The sequence below is a fragment of the Pteropus alecto genome, unplaced genomic scaffold, assembly GCF_000325575.1.
Source record: "Pteropus alecto unplaced genomic scaffold, ASM32557v1 scaffold95, whole genome shotgun sequence".
Taxonomy (NCBI): Eukaryota; Metazoa; Chordata; class Mammalia; order Chiroptera; family Pteropodidae; genus Pteropus; species Pteropus alecto.
In genome coordinates, this window is record NW_006441071.1 from 16577437 (window position 1) to 16591339 (window position 13903).

General features: G+C 35.8%; 1 protein-coding gene across 7 annotated transcripts in view; it reads left to right on the forward strand.

The window, feature by feature from the left end:
• PIP5K1B (phosphatidylinositol-4-phosphate 5-kinase type 1 beta) overlaps positions 1 to 13903 on the forward strand; it is a 285086-nt gene that overhangs the window by 92335 nt on the left and 178848 nt on the right. For 6 of the 7 annotated variants that reach the window (XM_015594528.2, XM_006918403.3, XM_015594530.2 and 3 more), the window contains one exon: positions 10424 to 10508. The gene's annotated coding sequence lies outside the window, so the exon portion shown is untranslated. Of the gene's footprint in view, positions 1 to 10405; positions 10509 to 13903 lie in introns of all 7 variants that reach the window. The other variant, XM_015594529.2, reaches the window with a different exon arrangement.

The window sequence follows — 13903 nt, forward strand, 5'->3', positions numbered from 1 at the left end:
AGTGATTAATAGCTGATTTTGATCTCTTAACCTTGGTTTAAAAAAAAAAAACTGTTAAACTTTTTATTGCATCTTTGAAAACGTTCCATGTAAGTCCTCTGACTGTGATAATTGAATACTTCTTAGAGGCAACGCCTTCTCTTTTAAGAGCCTTGATGACAGGGGCCATCTTATTCGTAGTTGTAGGCCCAAAATACCTTACACAGAGGAGTGCTGGAATAAATCCTTCGGTAAAGGAATGAATACCTCATGGCATATGAGGGTATGTCGTAAGTGGTCATCTCATTACTCTTTCGCTCTATCTAGACATCTATACTTGTGCCTCATTTGAAACTACATTTATTATGTTTTGGCAATTAAAGTTATTAGTCCAGAACTATAGAAATTTTTGGTGGGACTATATTTTTCTCCTCAGTCTTTTTCTCTTCTTTGCATCCTTTCTAGGCAGTGCACTTCTTTTACACTCCTACCTAACTCGCCTTCTGTTTTTTTTCAGACTTCCCCACAGACACACAGCTGTGCCGACAGCTGGTTCAGAGAAAGTTCTTTGGGGTAAACTACCAGCTATCCTTTATATTCAGGGCCCGTAGGAGATCTGTGTTACTTTGGCTTTCTCAAAAGAAGATGAAAGAGGCCTAGAAGTGCTGTGTAAACTGCTGCAAGAGCAAAAACAAATAGGTTTTGGTTATTTGCTTCTGAGTCCAAACATTTTTCTACCAGTCGTAAACTGGTTTTAATTTGTGTATGGTTTACACAACTATTATTGTAATAATTGAGTAATTCCTGAGGCATATACTCTTAGAGAAAAAAAAGAGAGAGAGAGAGAGAGAGAAACAGCATAGAAGTAAAATGTGGACAGAAAGCATAATCTGGAAAATTTGAAAAATGAGAAATTTTACAATGTAGTAAAAAGAAAATATTGTGAAATCTACCTGATATCAAATGTCTAGTAAAATCTAGAAAAAAAAAAAATTAAGCATTATATAGGGGCAAAAGGCCCAACTTTGTGAGATATTTAGTGATTATCCGCGATGTCTCTGGGAAGAGATACAGAGTAACATTTGTTAAGTCTTCACATATTCTTTTCCTGCACGCCAAATGGAAGCCCAGTAATGGCCGTTTATGTATCTACTCTCCTGACTTTCAGTATTCTTCTTCCACCTTCCAGTACTACCACCAAACACACATAAACACGTGCTATGTCTTCGTGTATTTACAATGAAAATCAAGGCAGGAGAGGATTGTGCAATAATAGTGTTTTCAGGAAAAGGTTGTTGCGTTAACACACTGGTCTGAAAGCAGCACATCCCTCACAGTTGTTTTCATGGGCTACTTTCTTCTGTCTAATGTTTGCACTGAAGGCTTGGTTGGCAAAGACTTATGAATTCTTTTAGCACAACCTTTGTGGGGAAAATGAATTACAAGTGGTTCATTTATGCTGAGCCTTTTGTCATCGCCATTTATAGCTATTCTGCTTATTCACTTTGTGAGAGCCATTCTGTGAGTTGATGAATGTGCTTTATGAGAGAATATAAGAGCCCTGCAATTTGTTTTGATTGGTCTCCATTTGGATTCATAGCGAGCAGGTGCCATCCTTTAGAATTGGTTTGGGCAATGGCTTGGTTATATAAATATTAGATACATGAAACAAAACCTCATTTAAATTACTTTAATCAGTAAGAATGGGGGGGCTTTATGTTGAATATAAGAGCACTGTGGTTCTATTCTTATAGCTCCTGAGCGTATAAATGTGTAACCTACCATGTGTCTAAACATATGTGTGTATACGTGTCCTCCACTGTGCAAATATTTAACATGCATATTTTCTGCATTTCATTGAGAGTTTATGCAAACATTTGAAAGGAATAAATCTGAGCCTATGATTTCTTAATATAACAATTTTTTTTCTGATCTGAAAAATACAGGCATTTATACTTTGGAAATTACATCAAGGGTTGTTACAGTTCGGCATATTATTGTTGTTTCTATTTAAGCCTTGGAAAACAACCCATCACATTTTTAAGGCTTTGATTTTTCCTACTGTTTTGTTGTTGTTGTTTATTGCCAAAACCATTAAAAAAGAGCGTCAAACTTTTCGTTACATACACTGAAAGAAGGACTGCAATAATCCTTACCTCCCGAGCAAAACTGTTTACAAGGCTGACATTTCCTAAGAATGGCTTTCTAGGTTTTCATGAACTTATATAAGTTTTCACAAATATGTTTTTATTCAGGCAAATGACACACTGGAATTTATGATCATAGATGAAATGAGCAATCCGGAGATCTGTTCGTAACCCTTTAAATAATATTCTAAACCTTGGCTGCTTCTGGCTAAATCTTTAAATTGCAAGATGCATGATCTCAGAGTACACACATGAAAATATGTTAAATATACTCCTTCATGCTGCTGGGTCTTTGTTTAAGCAAGCAGCCATGCTATCTGGCATTCTTCTCATCTACTACCTCTCAACCTTGTGTCCTGGGAAAACTCTAAGTCCATTTTCAGTGTTCCTCATGAATGAAGTTTTCCATGATCTCCACAGGCTGACTTGGGCAATTCTCCAAGAACCCAGAGTAAAGTACATGTCACATTATATTGTAGCCGTCTCCACATCTGTCTCTCCTGTTGATGTGACTTCTTTGAAGACTAGGCTCTGTCTCTGCCTTTATGGCTCTAGGGTCAAGCTCACTGCCTGGCATGTAATGCTAAATAAATGTTTGTTGAATGAATGAAAAAGTGAATTAATTTGCTGGCAGATAATGAAAACAAACTCAAAAGAGCATAACGTAAACAAAAATGATTAATATTAACTTGCAGCTATAACCAAGGCCAAAATTATTTTTTAATTGCTTTCTCTGTTGGGAAATGTTCTAGGAAATGTTACCATGCGTAGCCTGAATGGCATGAACATTTGAATATGGCTGTCTTGTGAATGATCAATTCCCATAGGGCCAGTTGCACTCGTAACGATCAAATAATTAATGAGTCTCTTCATTCCGAGGAAGATCTGAAGTGAGGCTCTACCTGAGCCACTTGGCAATGGCACCAAACAATAAGCACTGTCTAATAGAATCGGCAAAATTCATGTTAGATGAGAAGTGGATGGGAGCTCAAAGTCGCAGAGAGTTAGTTAGCAGAGATAGACATAAAACGTAAATATTCAGAGGCCTATTCCAATATTCTTCCCATGAGTCTTTGTTGCTTTGCTTCATCAGTGTTTCATGAAGTGTTTGTTTTTATGGGAAGATCAGCAAGAACTCATGGCCAGTGTCCCTCACCTCTTTCATCTACAGGTTGGCCTACTTACCTGGATAATTAGGTAATTAGTGGTTTTCCTCCTTATTTGGCCTTGCATGAGGAACAAGCTCATCTATGACAAATTAAAAATACCATCTTCTGTGGCCCTAGCTGGGGAATTAGAAGTTGAAAGAGTTGCTGCTGAGTAGTTCTAATATAGCCCCCAGATGTAATATATCTAAAACTTTTGGTAACTGTAAAGTTTTTAGAAGCTCCTCTACCACCTTATAAATTTAGAAATGCCTTCTAGGTTGAGACTGACTGATGTGGCACAAGTTTTACATGAAAGAATTATATAAATTAATATTGTTGGCTAACCTTTCAATTGCATTTACAAATTTAAAAATGCAGTGCAATATTTATTTGACAGTCTTCTGATTATTTTGTCAAATAACTAGGAGAGAGCATGTGGTGTGGTGGAAAGAGTCAGACAACTCTGGATCAAATCTCAACCCTACCACCTCTTGACTTACTTGACTTGACCGCAGGCAAATTATCCCAAGTCACAGCTTCACTCCTACACTTAATTAAGAGGCTTTAGTAGTTCCTGGCTGCTTTGTAGTGATCTCTATAAACTCTTCAAAAATCTCCAGAGTCAAACTAAATTGGAGAAAAGATTATTTGCAGAATTAAATGAGATCATGTATGTGACAGCATCTCACACATAGTCGTTTGACAAATGATAATACCTCTCCTTCCCTCAAATTGAACGAAAGCATAGAAATGTAGAAAGCTATGAAATAGAGTAAGTTACTTATTCCTGAAGCTAACAAAATCCAAATACTAAATACCAGAAAAGATAGAAAAGCAATCAAATAGTAAAAACAATATATTATTTCTTGGCATGTAGTAATGTTAGCTGAACTTGTGGCTCAACAGTCTAACCATATGACACCATAAGTTGGCTCTGTTTAATGTCAGAAATAATTTAAGAAAATAAGTACATACTGAGAGTCTCGTGTAAGGTTACATATTTATACATTTCCTAAGAAGACCTGAGTCTTATGATTATGCCCTTACTTGGCCACTAGAATTTCTACATTCCAGGCTCTTGCCAGATACTATAATTTTGAGTGCTCTATCGTCCAATTCTTATCAAAAGTTGGTTATGAGAAACAATATTCATGGAGGATTGCCTGAGGGATATGCATTCTGTTCATTCCTCATCTGGATAGCCTAAATATTATTCATAGTTTAAGTCAACTCATCAGATCTCCATGCAATAGCTTCTTGTCAGTTTTCCTTTACTGGGCAGGATTAATGAATAAAGACACATCTCTCGTTATGGAATTTTTGAACTGTGTATTAAAAGAGAAACTTTTCATAAGTTTCTAGACAGAAAACCTATAAGTTACCAGGACAGGAGCGTCAGACTGGCATGAGACTATTCATCTGTAAGCCAGGAAACAAGAAGACTGCATCACCGTATTAATAGAGAGATGAAAGGAAAGGACTGTGAGCCAAGACTCCTGTACTGGCCAAGAGATCAAGTCATATACGAGGAGAAAAGAAAGACATTTTTCTTTTCTCCTCGTATATGACTCAGACATGGAGTGACTCAGACTGGACCATCCATGTGCCACTTCTGAGGAAACTACTTGAGAAGGGTTCGAACCAAATGAAAATTGAATCAGAACACAGGTGTTGGAATAGGGGAAGATGAAAAGCCGAAGAAACAATCATGAGCCATGAACCTTGTAAAAACTATGTTCAAGTCTAAATACATGATGACAGTGTGACTATAAACTATAAATTGTAATTAATATTTCTTGAAACAGCAGAGCCATGTCTACTAAGAAGAGATATTTAGTTTCGAGTGGAGCAGTCAGTGAGAGTAAAAATTTTTCAAATATTTCCTCTTGTGAATAAGGAAGAAAAAGAGATGTCATGGGTTGGGCTGTCTGGAAGGAGGCACTGGGACAGAGTTTTGGGGTACAAGATGTTTATTAGGGGGTCAACACTTGTATTATGAATTGAATTGTGTCCTGCCAAAAGATATGTTGAAGTCCTAATCCTACTCCACCTGTGAATGAGACCTTATGTGGAAATAAAGTCTTTGCAGATATAATCGGGTTAGGATAAGGCCATTAGGGTGAGTCCTAATCTGATACGACTGGTGTCCTTTTAAGAAGAAAATGCCATGTGAAGACAGTGACATACCAAGAGAACTCTGTGATGACAGAGGCAGGAATTGTAGTGGTGCAACTGCAAGCCAAGGAATGCCAAGGATCGATAGCCACCAGAAACTAGAAAGAGGCAAGGAAGAATTCTATGCAGAGATCCAGGGGAAGCATCACCCTGCTGACTTCTTGATTTTGGACTTTTAGCTTCAGAGCTGTGAGAATAAATTTCTGTCATTTTAAGCCATGGAGTTTGAAGGCTGATACAACCTGTGAAAGGAGGAGGGAGGAAGCACAGTTGGGCAAGCAGAGGGAGAAGGCAAACTCCCATGCAGGACCCACAAATCCTGGGCCAGCTTAGTGGGGAGCTGCCCCATCATTCAGTCAAAGTACATAGGCTGCCCTAGGGAGGTCGTGAGCTGGGGCGAGGTGGCTCTCTGCAGAGGCAGACCCTTAGAGCTGACAGCTGGAGGTGTTTGCTGACCATGCCTTCAGTGATGAGCAACTTTCCCTCCTGGAAGGGAGATCTGGGTGGTGCACCTCAGTGTCCACCACAGTAGGCTGAGGGGAGAATGTGTGGGTTCTGGGTCGTGGGGATGGCATGCAGTCATTTTATTTAACAGAAAAATATAGATTTTTAAAATGATTTAAAAATAGATAACTGAGCAAATATGTGTAGAATAAAATAATTCCTGGGAGGAAAATGGCATTATAAATTGATTAATCCAGCAAAGAAGGTATGAATAAAATAAATGTGATAGCAATAAATGTAGTAAATAGTAAATAGATGTGGTAGAAGCAAACTAAATGTAATCTTCCCTCAATAGATGTGAACTTGTTGAAGTTCCCTTTCAAATGACAAAGACTCTTATTGCCAATAACAAAACAAAAAATCCACTTTTAAGCTATTTGTAAAGAACATAGCTAAAATAAAATGACAGCTAAAAAAGTTGAAGATAAATAAACGGACAAGGATATGCCAAGCACATGCAAATAAAAGGAAAGCAGAAGTGGAGGTGTTAGCATCAACTAAAACGGAACCCAAGACCAAAATTATTAAATAATAAAAGGTACTTTTAAGGGTAAAGAGTATAATTCATAACATTGTAACTATTTTAAGGCAAAACCTAAAAAGAAATGCAGTAGAATTTGATAAAACTATAATCACATTAGGGAATTTTAATTTTTTTCATAATTTGACAAAGTAGACAATGCTATAGAGTGGTGATAATATAGTACTTTTGTACCCTGTGAACAGAAAATGTGCATTTTTCTTTCATGTCTATGGAATATTTACAAAATATCTATTTTTATGGCCATAGGAAAAAACTTGATACATTCGGGGAGAAAAAAAATTGTTTTATTCATTCCATTTTGTGATCCCAGTGTGACAAAACAAGAATTGGCAAGGAAAAAAAATAATAATTAATCTGTAAATACTTGAAATTATGAAACTCTCTTTTAGATAATTCCTGGATCAAATTGAAGATCAAATTCAAAATGACAATTTTTTTTCAAAATTGATTAAACAAAACACTTTACATCAAAACTTATGGGGAAAAGGTTAATTTACTCAGGAATACTTTATAGTCTAAATGCTTTGGGTACTTTTTTTTTTAAGAATGAAAACTAAGTATTGCATCTAAGACTTTTTAAAAAATAAAGCAAAAGAAAGAAGATATTAACAGTAAAAGCTAAAATTAGAGGTGGTTCCATAGAGTAGTGATTAGCACGTCGGCTTTACACTCAGAAGGTCCTGGGTTTGAGCCCCAGCTGAGCCAAGGCCCATACCCCAGGTGCACTAGGCCCCTTGGGAGCGCCAGGCCCCCTGGGTGTGTGCCTTGAGTGTGTGGGAGGAGACACCCCACCTTCAGAAATCCAGTCCTTAAGAAGAGTCAGCAACATCTGTAGGTCAGATAGAAGTGGGGAGGGGAGGATTAAAAAAAAAAAAAGCTAAAATCAATGGAAATGGCCACAAAACAAATAATAGAGAAAATATGACTAATGAAAATGTATATATATTATATACACATTAAGAATATATATATGTACACACATATATAGAATCACACACACACACACACACACACACACAAATACATCAAGGATGGGGAAAAAGATATGAGTCAGATCTCAAAAGGATTATAAGAATTCAGTAAGGGAATATGATGAGCAACTTTATGGCAACACTTTCAAAAATTTAAAGGAAACTGATTTTCTAAAAAATATGTAAATTACTAAAATTCAATCCAAAGAGAGGTCATAATTCCAAAATATGGATAATTGTAAAACAAAAATTTGAGTACATATAGAGAAAGTCTTCTAATTTTTTGAAAAGTATATATGCCTAATACCAAAGGCTGATAAAGATGTGTTGGACAACAGTGGATCAATTTTAATCATGAAAATACACTTTTAAAAATGGTAGCAAATCAAATCCAAGTTAGGGTTTATCCTAGAAATAAAAGGATGATTTTGCATTATAAAAATCAATGTTACATATTGACACAACAGCATAAAGAAGAATGTATGATTGTATCAACTTATATGGAAATGCATTTGAAATAATTCAGTAGATTTTTCTAATTAAAAAATTAAATTACAATATAACAAAGAGAATCTACTATGCTACCAAACAAACAAAAGTATTTTGTTTGATGGCGACTACTGTAAGATTCTAAGTGGTATTATTCAACTGCTGTTATACAACATTGTTTTAGAAGCTTGTGAATGCAATATGAAAAGACATAGAAATAAGCTATATAAATATTGTAGGTGATGTGATTGAGATTCTACTTAACATCTTTTAAAATACTGTAAGTAGGTTTGGTAAAATAGACGAGTGCAAGATAATAGATGAAACCCAATCATTTCTCTTTCTGCGAATTAATAACTGGTTAGACATGCAAACAGAAAAATCCCTATTTTAAAGAGTGAAAAACTAAAATATCTGGAAATGAATTTAATAAGACATAAGACAAATACAAAAGATAAGATGGTGGTAAAAGATGTAACATTTGTAGAAATACAGAACTATACCTATTTTGAATAAGAAAATTCAACATTCCCAAAAGATCAATATTTCCAAAATTAACATATAAATTGAATATAATTTCAGTCAGAATCTCACCTTGGAGGGGGACCATGTGGTCAGATCAATCAATAAGATTTTAAAGTCCATATAAAAACATAAATACAAGAAAATTGCTAAATTTGGAAGAAAAACGGTATGGGGAACCTGCACCAGCAGATATCAAAGTATACTATCATATTATATTACTACATCTAAGACAATATAATATTAGCTCAGGAATCACTAAGTAAGCCTTTGGGACATAGCAGATTGTCCAGAAATAGATTGCAGTATATAGGAAAACATAATACATGCTAAAGGTAGTGTGTCTTTCAAGTAAGGAGTAGATTATAAAGTAAACGATATCGGGTCAATTAGCTGTCCAGTGGGGGGAAGCTGAGGTTAGCCATTTAGAATAAAGATCTAATGTTTAAAATGGAGCTATACAGGTGTTAGAAGAAAATATAGTAGAATACATGTATAATATCAGGTTGGGGGACACTCTCCCAAGTAAGATAGTAAATCTATAATCCATAAAGGAAAAATTAGCAGGTTGACTAAATAAATATAAAAAAAAAATCTACATGACAAGATAACATAAACAAAGCCAAAAGATTAATAGTAGCTTGCAATTCATATGTCAGAGTTAGTGTTTAATATACTGGCACACTAACAAATTGATTATAAAAGAAAAAAGATAAACAGTGTGGTATAAAATATGCAGAGGGCGTGAACTGGAAATATAAATCACTGGTAAACCAGTGAAAAGGATAAATCCCATTAGTGATCAGGGAACGAGAATTAAAATGACTGAGATGTCACAATCTGCCCATCAAGTTGGCAAACATTTTAAAGATGGCGAACATCCAGTGCTGATAAGTATGTCAGTAAGCAGGTGTTTCCCATGCACCGTTGGACTGATCACTTCAGCCTTTTTGTACAAAGGAATGCAGCAGTGGTTTTTCAAATAGGTAATGCGCTTATCAGTTTGGCCCAATTTCCAGGATTCTGTTCTTTCCCACAGAAATGAAAGTACTAGAACTTTAAAGATGTTTGAATGAGGCCGTTTATTCCCGGTCTGGTTATGGTAGTGAAACCGAGAAACAGTCGGAGAGCTCATCCACAGGGTGTGGTTGATTAAACAATGGTATATATATCTTGTGGAACATATTACAGTTACTTAAAAGGAAATAACTATATACATTTGAAAAAGTCTGAACCTTATCAGTAAGAGTAAGCAGAAATAAATATGTGTGTGTGTGTGTGTGTGTGTAAACAAGCATAGGGAAGATTTTAGAAGGATATACAACAAACTGTGAACATTGGTTATCTCAGGAGGGAAGATACAGATAGGTCCTTATTCATTTTTACTTTATACGTCTTAGCACTTTTAAAATTGGCTACCGTGAGCAGGTATCTCTTCTGTATAAAAACGTAATTATAGAAAAAGAGGTTTCTTGAACTGTTCTTGGAAGTTGTGTCATCTAGACAACCCTCATGAAAATCACAGTGGATTTACCACAGGGATAATATTGAAAAATTGTCTGCACATTACCTGGGGTCTCCTTTATGAAACCCACAGGAGAAGTTTGTGCTTCAGCATCAATCCTCCGATATCTGTGGTTCCTTTGAGCAACTGGTTTGCTTTTATCTTATAGACGTTGGGCATTTAGGTAACTTCGTTCACTGTGACCACTCGAGATCTCAAAGTGAAACTGGAAATTGACAGGGTTTACATTCTATGCATAGCTCATTCTGCTGGCTTCTTCTTGTTCTTCCCCTCTTTCCTTTCCCCCTCACACACACTCCCTCCTTCATTTTAGTTTTAACCAATTGCATTGTATGTATCTCTGTAGCCTCCTCTGATCCTTTTTCAGAGATAAGGTGGACGTATAAATAAATAATGAGCAGTGATTTCTATTTTCACAGGAACCTGGGAACGAAAACAGTCTCAACAATGAATAGGCCACCCATTACGACCAATTACAGATGACTTGCAATTTCATTTACTAAGGTAAGGAAATACAGTCTATATTTTGAATTAATATCAACTTACTCATTATAGAGTCCTTACCTCTTTCATTTTATACTTATTTACAAATATTCTAAATCATATATCTAGCTCATGACCTTTAACCTTGACATTATCAAATTTAAAATAAGCAACAAGCAAACAGAAACAGGAAATTTTGTGGATGTCAGTATGCCAAAAGAGGCAGAACCTAGGAGATGTGGTCGCTGATATTAATTACTATGTGTGGTTAAATCTTTGAATAGCACTAGCATTCCCCTTATTTCTAAATGTAGCAGTGCTCACTACAGAATACAAGGAGAGTGTACCATATATAAAATGAAAACCCAAAGCATTCATAATCCCATGATCCACAGATAATCACCAGTATTTCTGTGAATTTTTCTGCTTCTTTTTATGTGTACATAGATATATGATTATAATGTTTTTGAAAACAATGTTTTTAATCCATAGTTACTTTGGCTTCATAGGTACAAACGATGCACATTAACTGGCTCAGGAACATAGCAAGACTAGGAACAAAGAGTAATTACCATTGTAACCATTTGAGTAGCCATTTGCAGTTTACCAGTACATCCCTAAATATCTTATTTGCCTCTCCCACATGGGTGTCCTGGTTAATAGGTTCCTGTGTCCTTTGTTAAACATCACCCTACAGAAAAAAACCTTTGAATCCAAGTGACATTTCATGACCTCCCTCTATTATTATTATCTGTTTTATGCTGCTTAAAGGGAATTGTTTTTTAAGAAACAGCAGTTTACCTACTTCTCTCCTCCTCTTCCCTACTGTCCAGTCAGGGATGATTTACAAAATAATAAAAAAGACCACTTCATCATCTGTCCTTCATTTATGCCAATTAGTCAACCCCTCATTAAGGTTGTTTATTCAAGCACCCTTCAGAGTTGCTTTTGAAGGTGCAAAGTCTTAGGGATTCTTTAGGGAAGTCTTCATTCCATTGACCCTACTAAACAGTTGAAGGTTAAAGAAAATCCTGCTCTTCTTTATTATCATTAGTTCATACTAAATTGGAGACACAGACATACCCTGATATAGAAATGGACTAAAGCTTTATACAGACAGTTCTCTAAAGAAATATAAAGAACCCAATAAACATGACAAAAAAATGTTCCTCCTTGCTATTAGTCATATAAATGCAAAAAATAATATTTTTTTGCCAGAAGTTAAATTGGCAAAGTGTTTTATTTGTTCAATTTTAAATGAAAATACTTGATGCTGGTAAAGTTATAAGGTAGGTATGATATTTTACTCAGTAGTCATTGTTCTAGAAATCTATGGCAGCTCTAATTGGACATGCTGTTGGAAATATAAGAACACAGAGTACAGTTTTATTTGTAACTGAAAAATAAGCATCCTGAATGTCCATTAATAAATAATGAATTGTGATGCCTTTTTATGATAGAATTATCCATATATTAGAAATTGATTCTAATTAATATTTAGTGATGCAGAAGAATGTTTATGATATAAAGTTAAGTGAAAAAGGCAAACACAAAATTGTATATAATGTATGATTCTAGTTTTGTTTAAAAAAAGAAATTCGAACAAGGTCAAATGGTAAAATAGCCAAATAGTAACAATTATTATTTCTGAGTAGTTGGATTAAATGATATAGTTTCATTTTCTTCTGTATATTTTTTAAAATAAAATTGATGTTTTACTTTTTTAGGAAAAAAACAAATATTACCTTTAAAATTCTAAATTTAAAATGACTTTTAAATTTTGACATAATTGAAAAATAATGAATAATCATACATCTGATAAAAATAATCAAGAAGCCTTACTCATAATTTTTGAAACTTAATTTAATTAGAAATTAATGTGCAGATAGTTTGAGAGCTAGTTATGTCAGGAAAATGAAAATGTGGCATATTCAGTAGCAGTTCACATTTTAAAAAATGGTTTAAATCCTACATGGAGATTATTTCTACAGAAATACCTATGGCCTAAAAGTCTTTCATGAATGGAGGAAATCATAAGAGGTTGATGATACTGCCATTTATTCCATCCCAACTGTCTAAAGTTGCCATGCCACTGACACCTTTCAAAGAATCCTGCATACAGTATGATTGATGGTGTCAGATCCTGGAGTTGCATCTTTATCACTTTCCTCCAGGGGATCAGCTCTCGTTCCAAGCACAAAACACTGAGGCAGAGGGAATTAGCTGCTGCCTCTGTGGATCTAATGGCATCTTATTATCCTCTGTATCAGTTTATTTATTCATTTGTTCTACCAATACTTGTTAAGCACCTGCTATATGCCAGGTACAGTTTAAACGTTTAAAGTCATCAGTGAAGAAAAAATTCTTGCCTCTTTGGAGTTTAAATTCTTCAGGAAGAGGCAGATCAAAACAACCAAAAACCCACTATGATAAGTAGACTCTATAGTATGTTGGACTGAGTGCCGCAGGGGGATAAAAAAGAAAAAAGAAGGCAAGTTAGGGGAGATTAAGAGTATGGGGGCGGGAGGAGCTGAACAGATTGCAGTTTAAAATAGGATGATCAAGCTAAGCATCAAAGAAAAATTGACATTTGAGCAAAGACCTGAAGGAGAGAAGCAGAAGTTTATGTTTATCTGTTTATGCTTTGCTGTTCAGGCGGAGGGAATAACTAAGGCAAAAGCCTTAATGAAGCAGCATTTTGGTGTCTTAAAGGAACAGTAAAAACTATCTGAAGCAGAGGGAGTGAGAGGGAGGAACTCAGAAGAGCTGAGGTCAGAAAAAAATGGGAAGAGGATGGATACATTACACAGGGCCTCACAGGCCATTGTAAGGACTTGACTTTTACTCTGGGTAGAATGGGACACCATTGTAGGCATTTAAAAGAATCGTGACACAACCTGATTATCTTTAAAGACAGATCACTCTGGTTACTATGGTGAGAGTTGCTTGTCAGAGGGCAAGTGTGGCATCAACAAGCCCCATTAGGAGGACATGAAAGTAATCGATGCATGAGAAGATGACGGCCCTGTCCAGGAGTGTGTAGCAGGAGTGGTGGGAGGTGATCGGATTCTGGACATCTTTCAGAGGCTTCACTGACACATTGACTAGTGTAAAAGAAGGAGGACTTTGAGCTTTGGGGCCTGAGAAGCAAGAGGTCGGAGATGCCAGGAGAAGGTGCAGGTGAAAGAGCTTTGGCAGGGAATATCAGGAATTTGGTTTTAGATTTGCTAAATTTGAGGTATCTGTTAGATATCCAAGTGAAGATATTAAGAAGACAATTAGATGTGCCAGTCTGGAGTTCAGAAGAGAGATTCAGATGGATCGTAGAGAGCCCCAAGAAAGTGAATATGGATAGAGAGGAGAACCAGCTCTGGACACTCCACCATTAAGAGGTTGAGAAGAAAGGAAGAGGATCC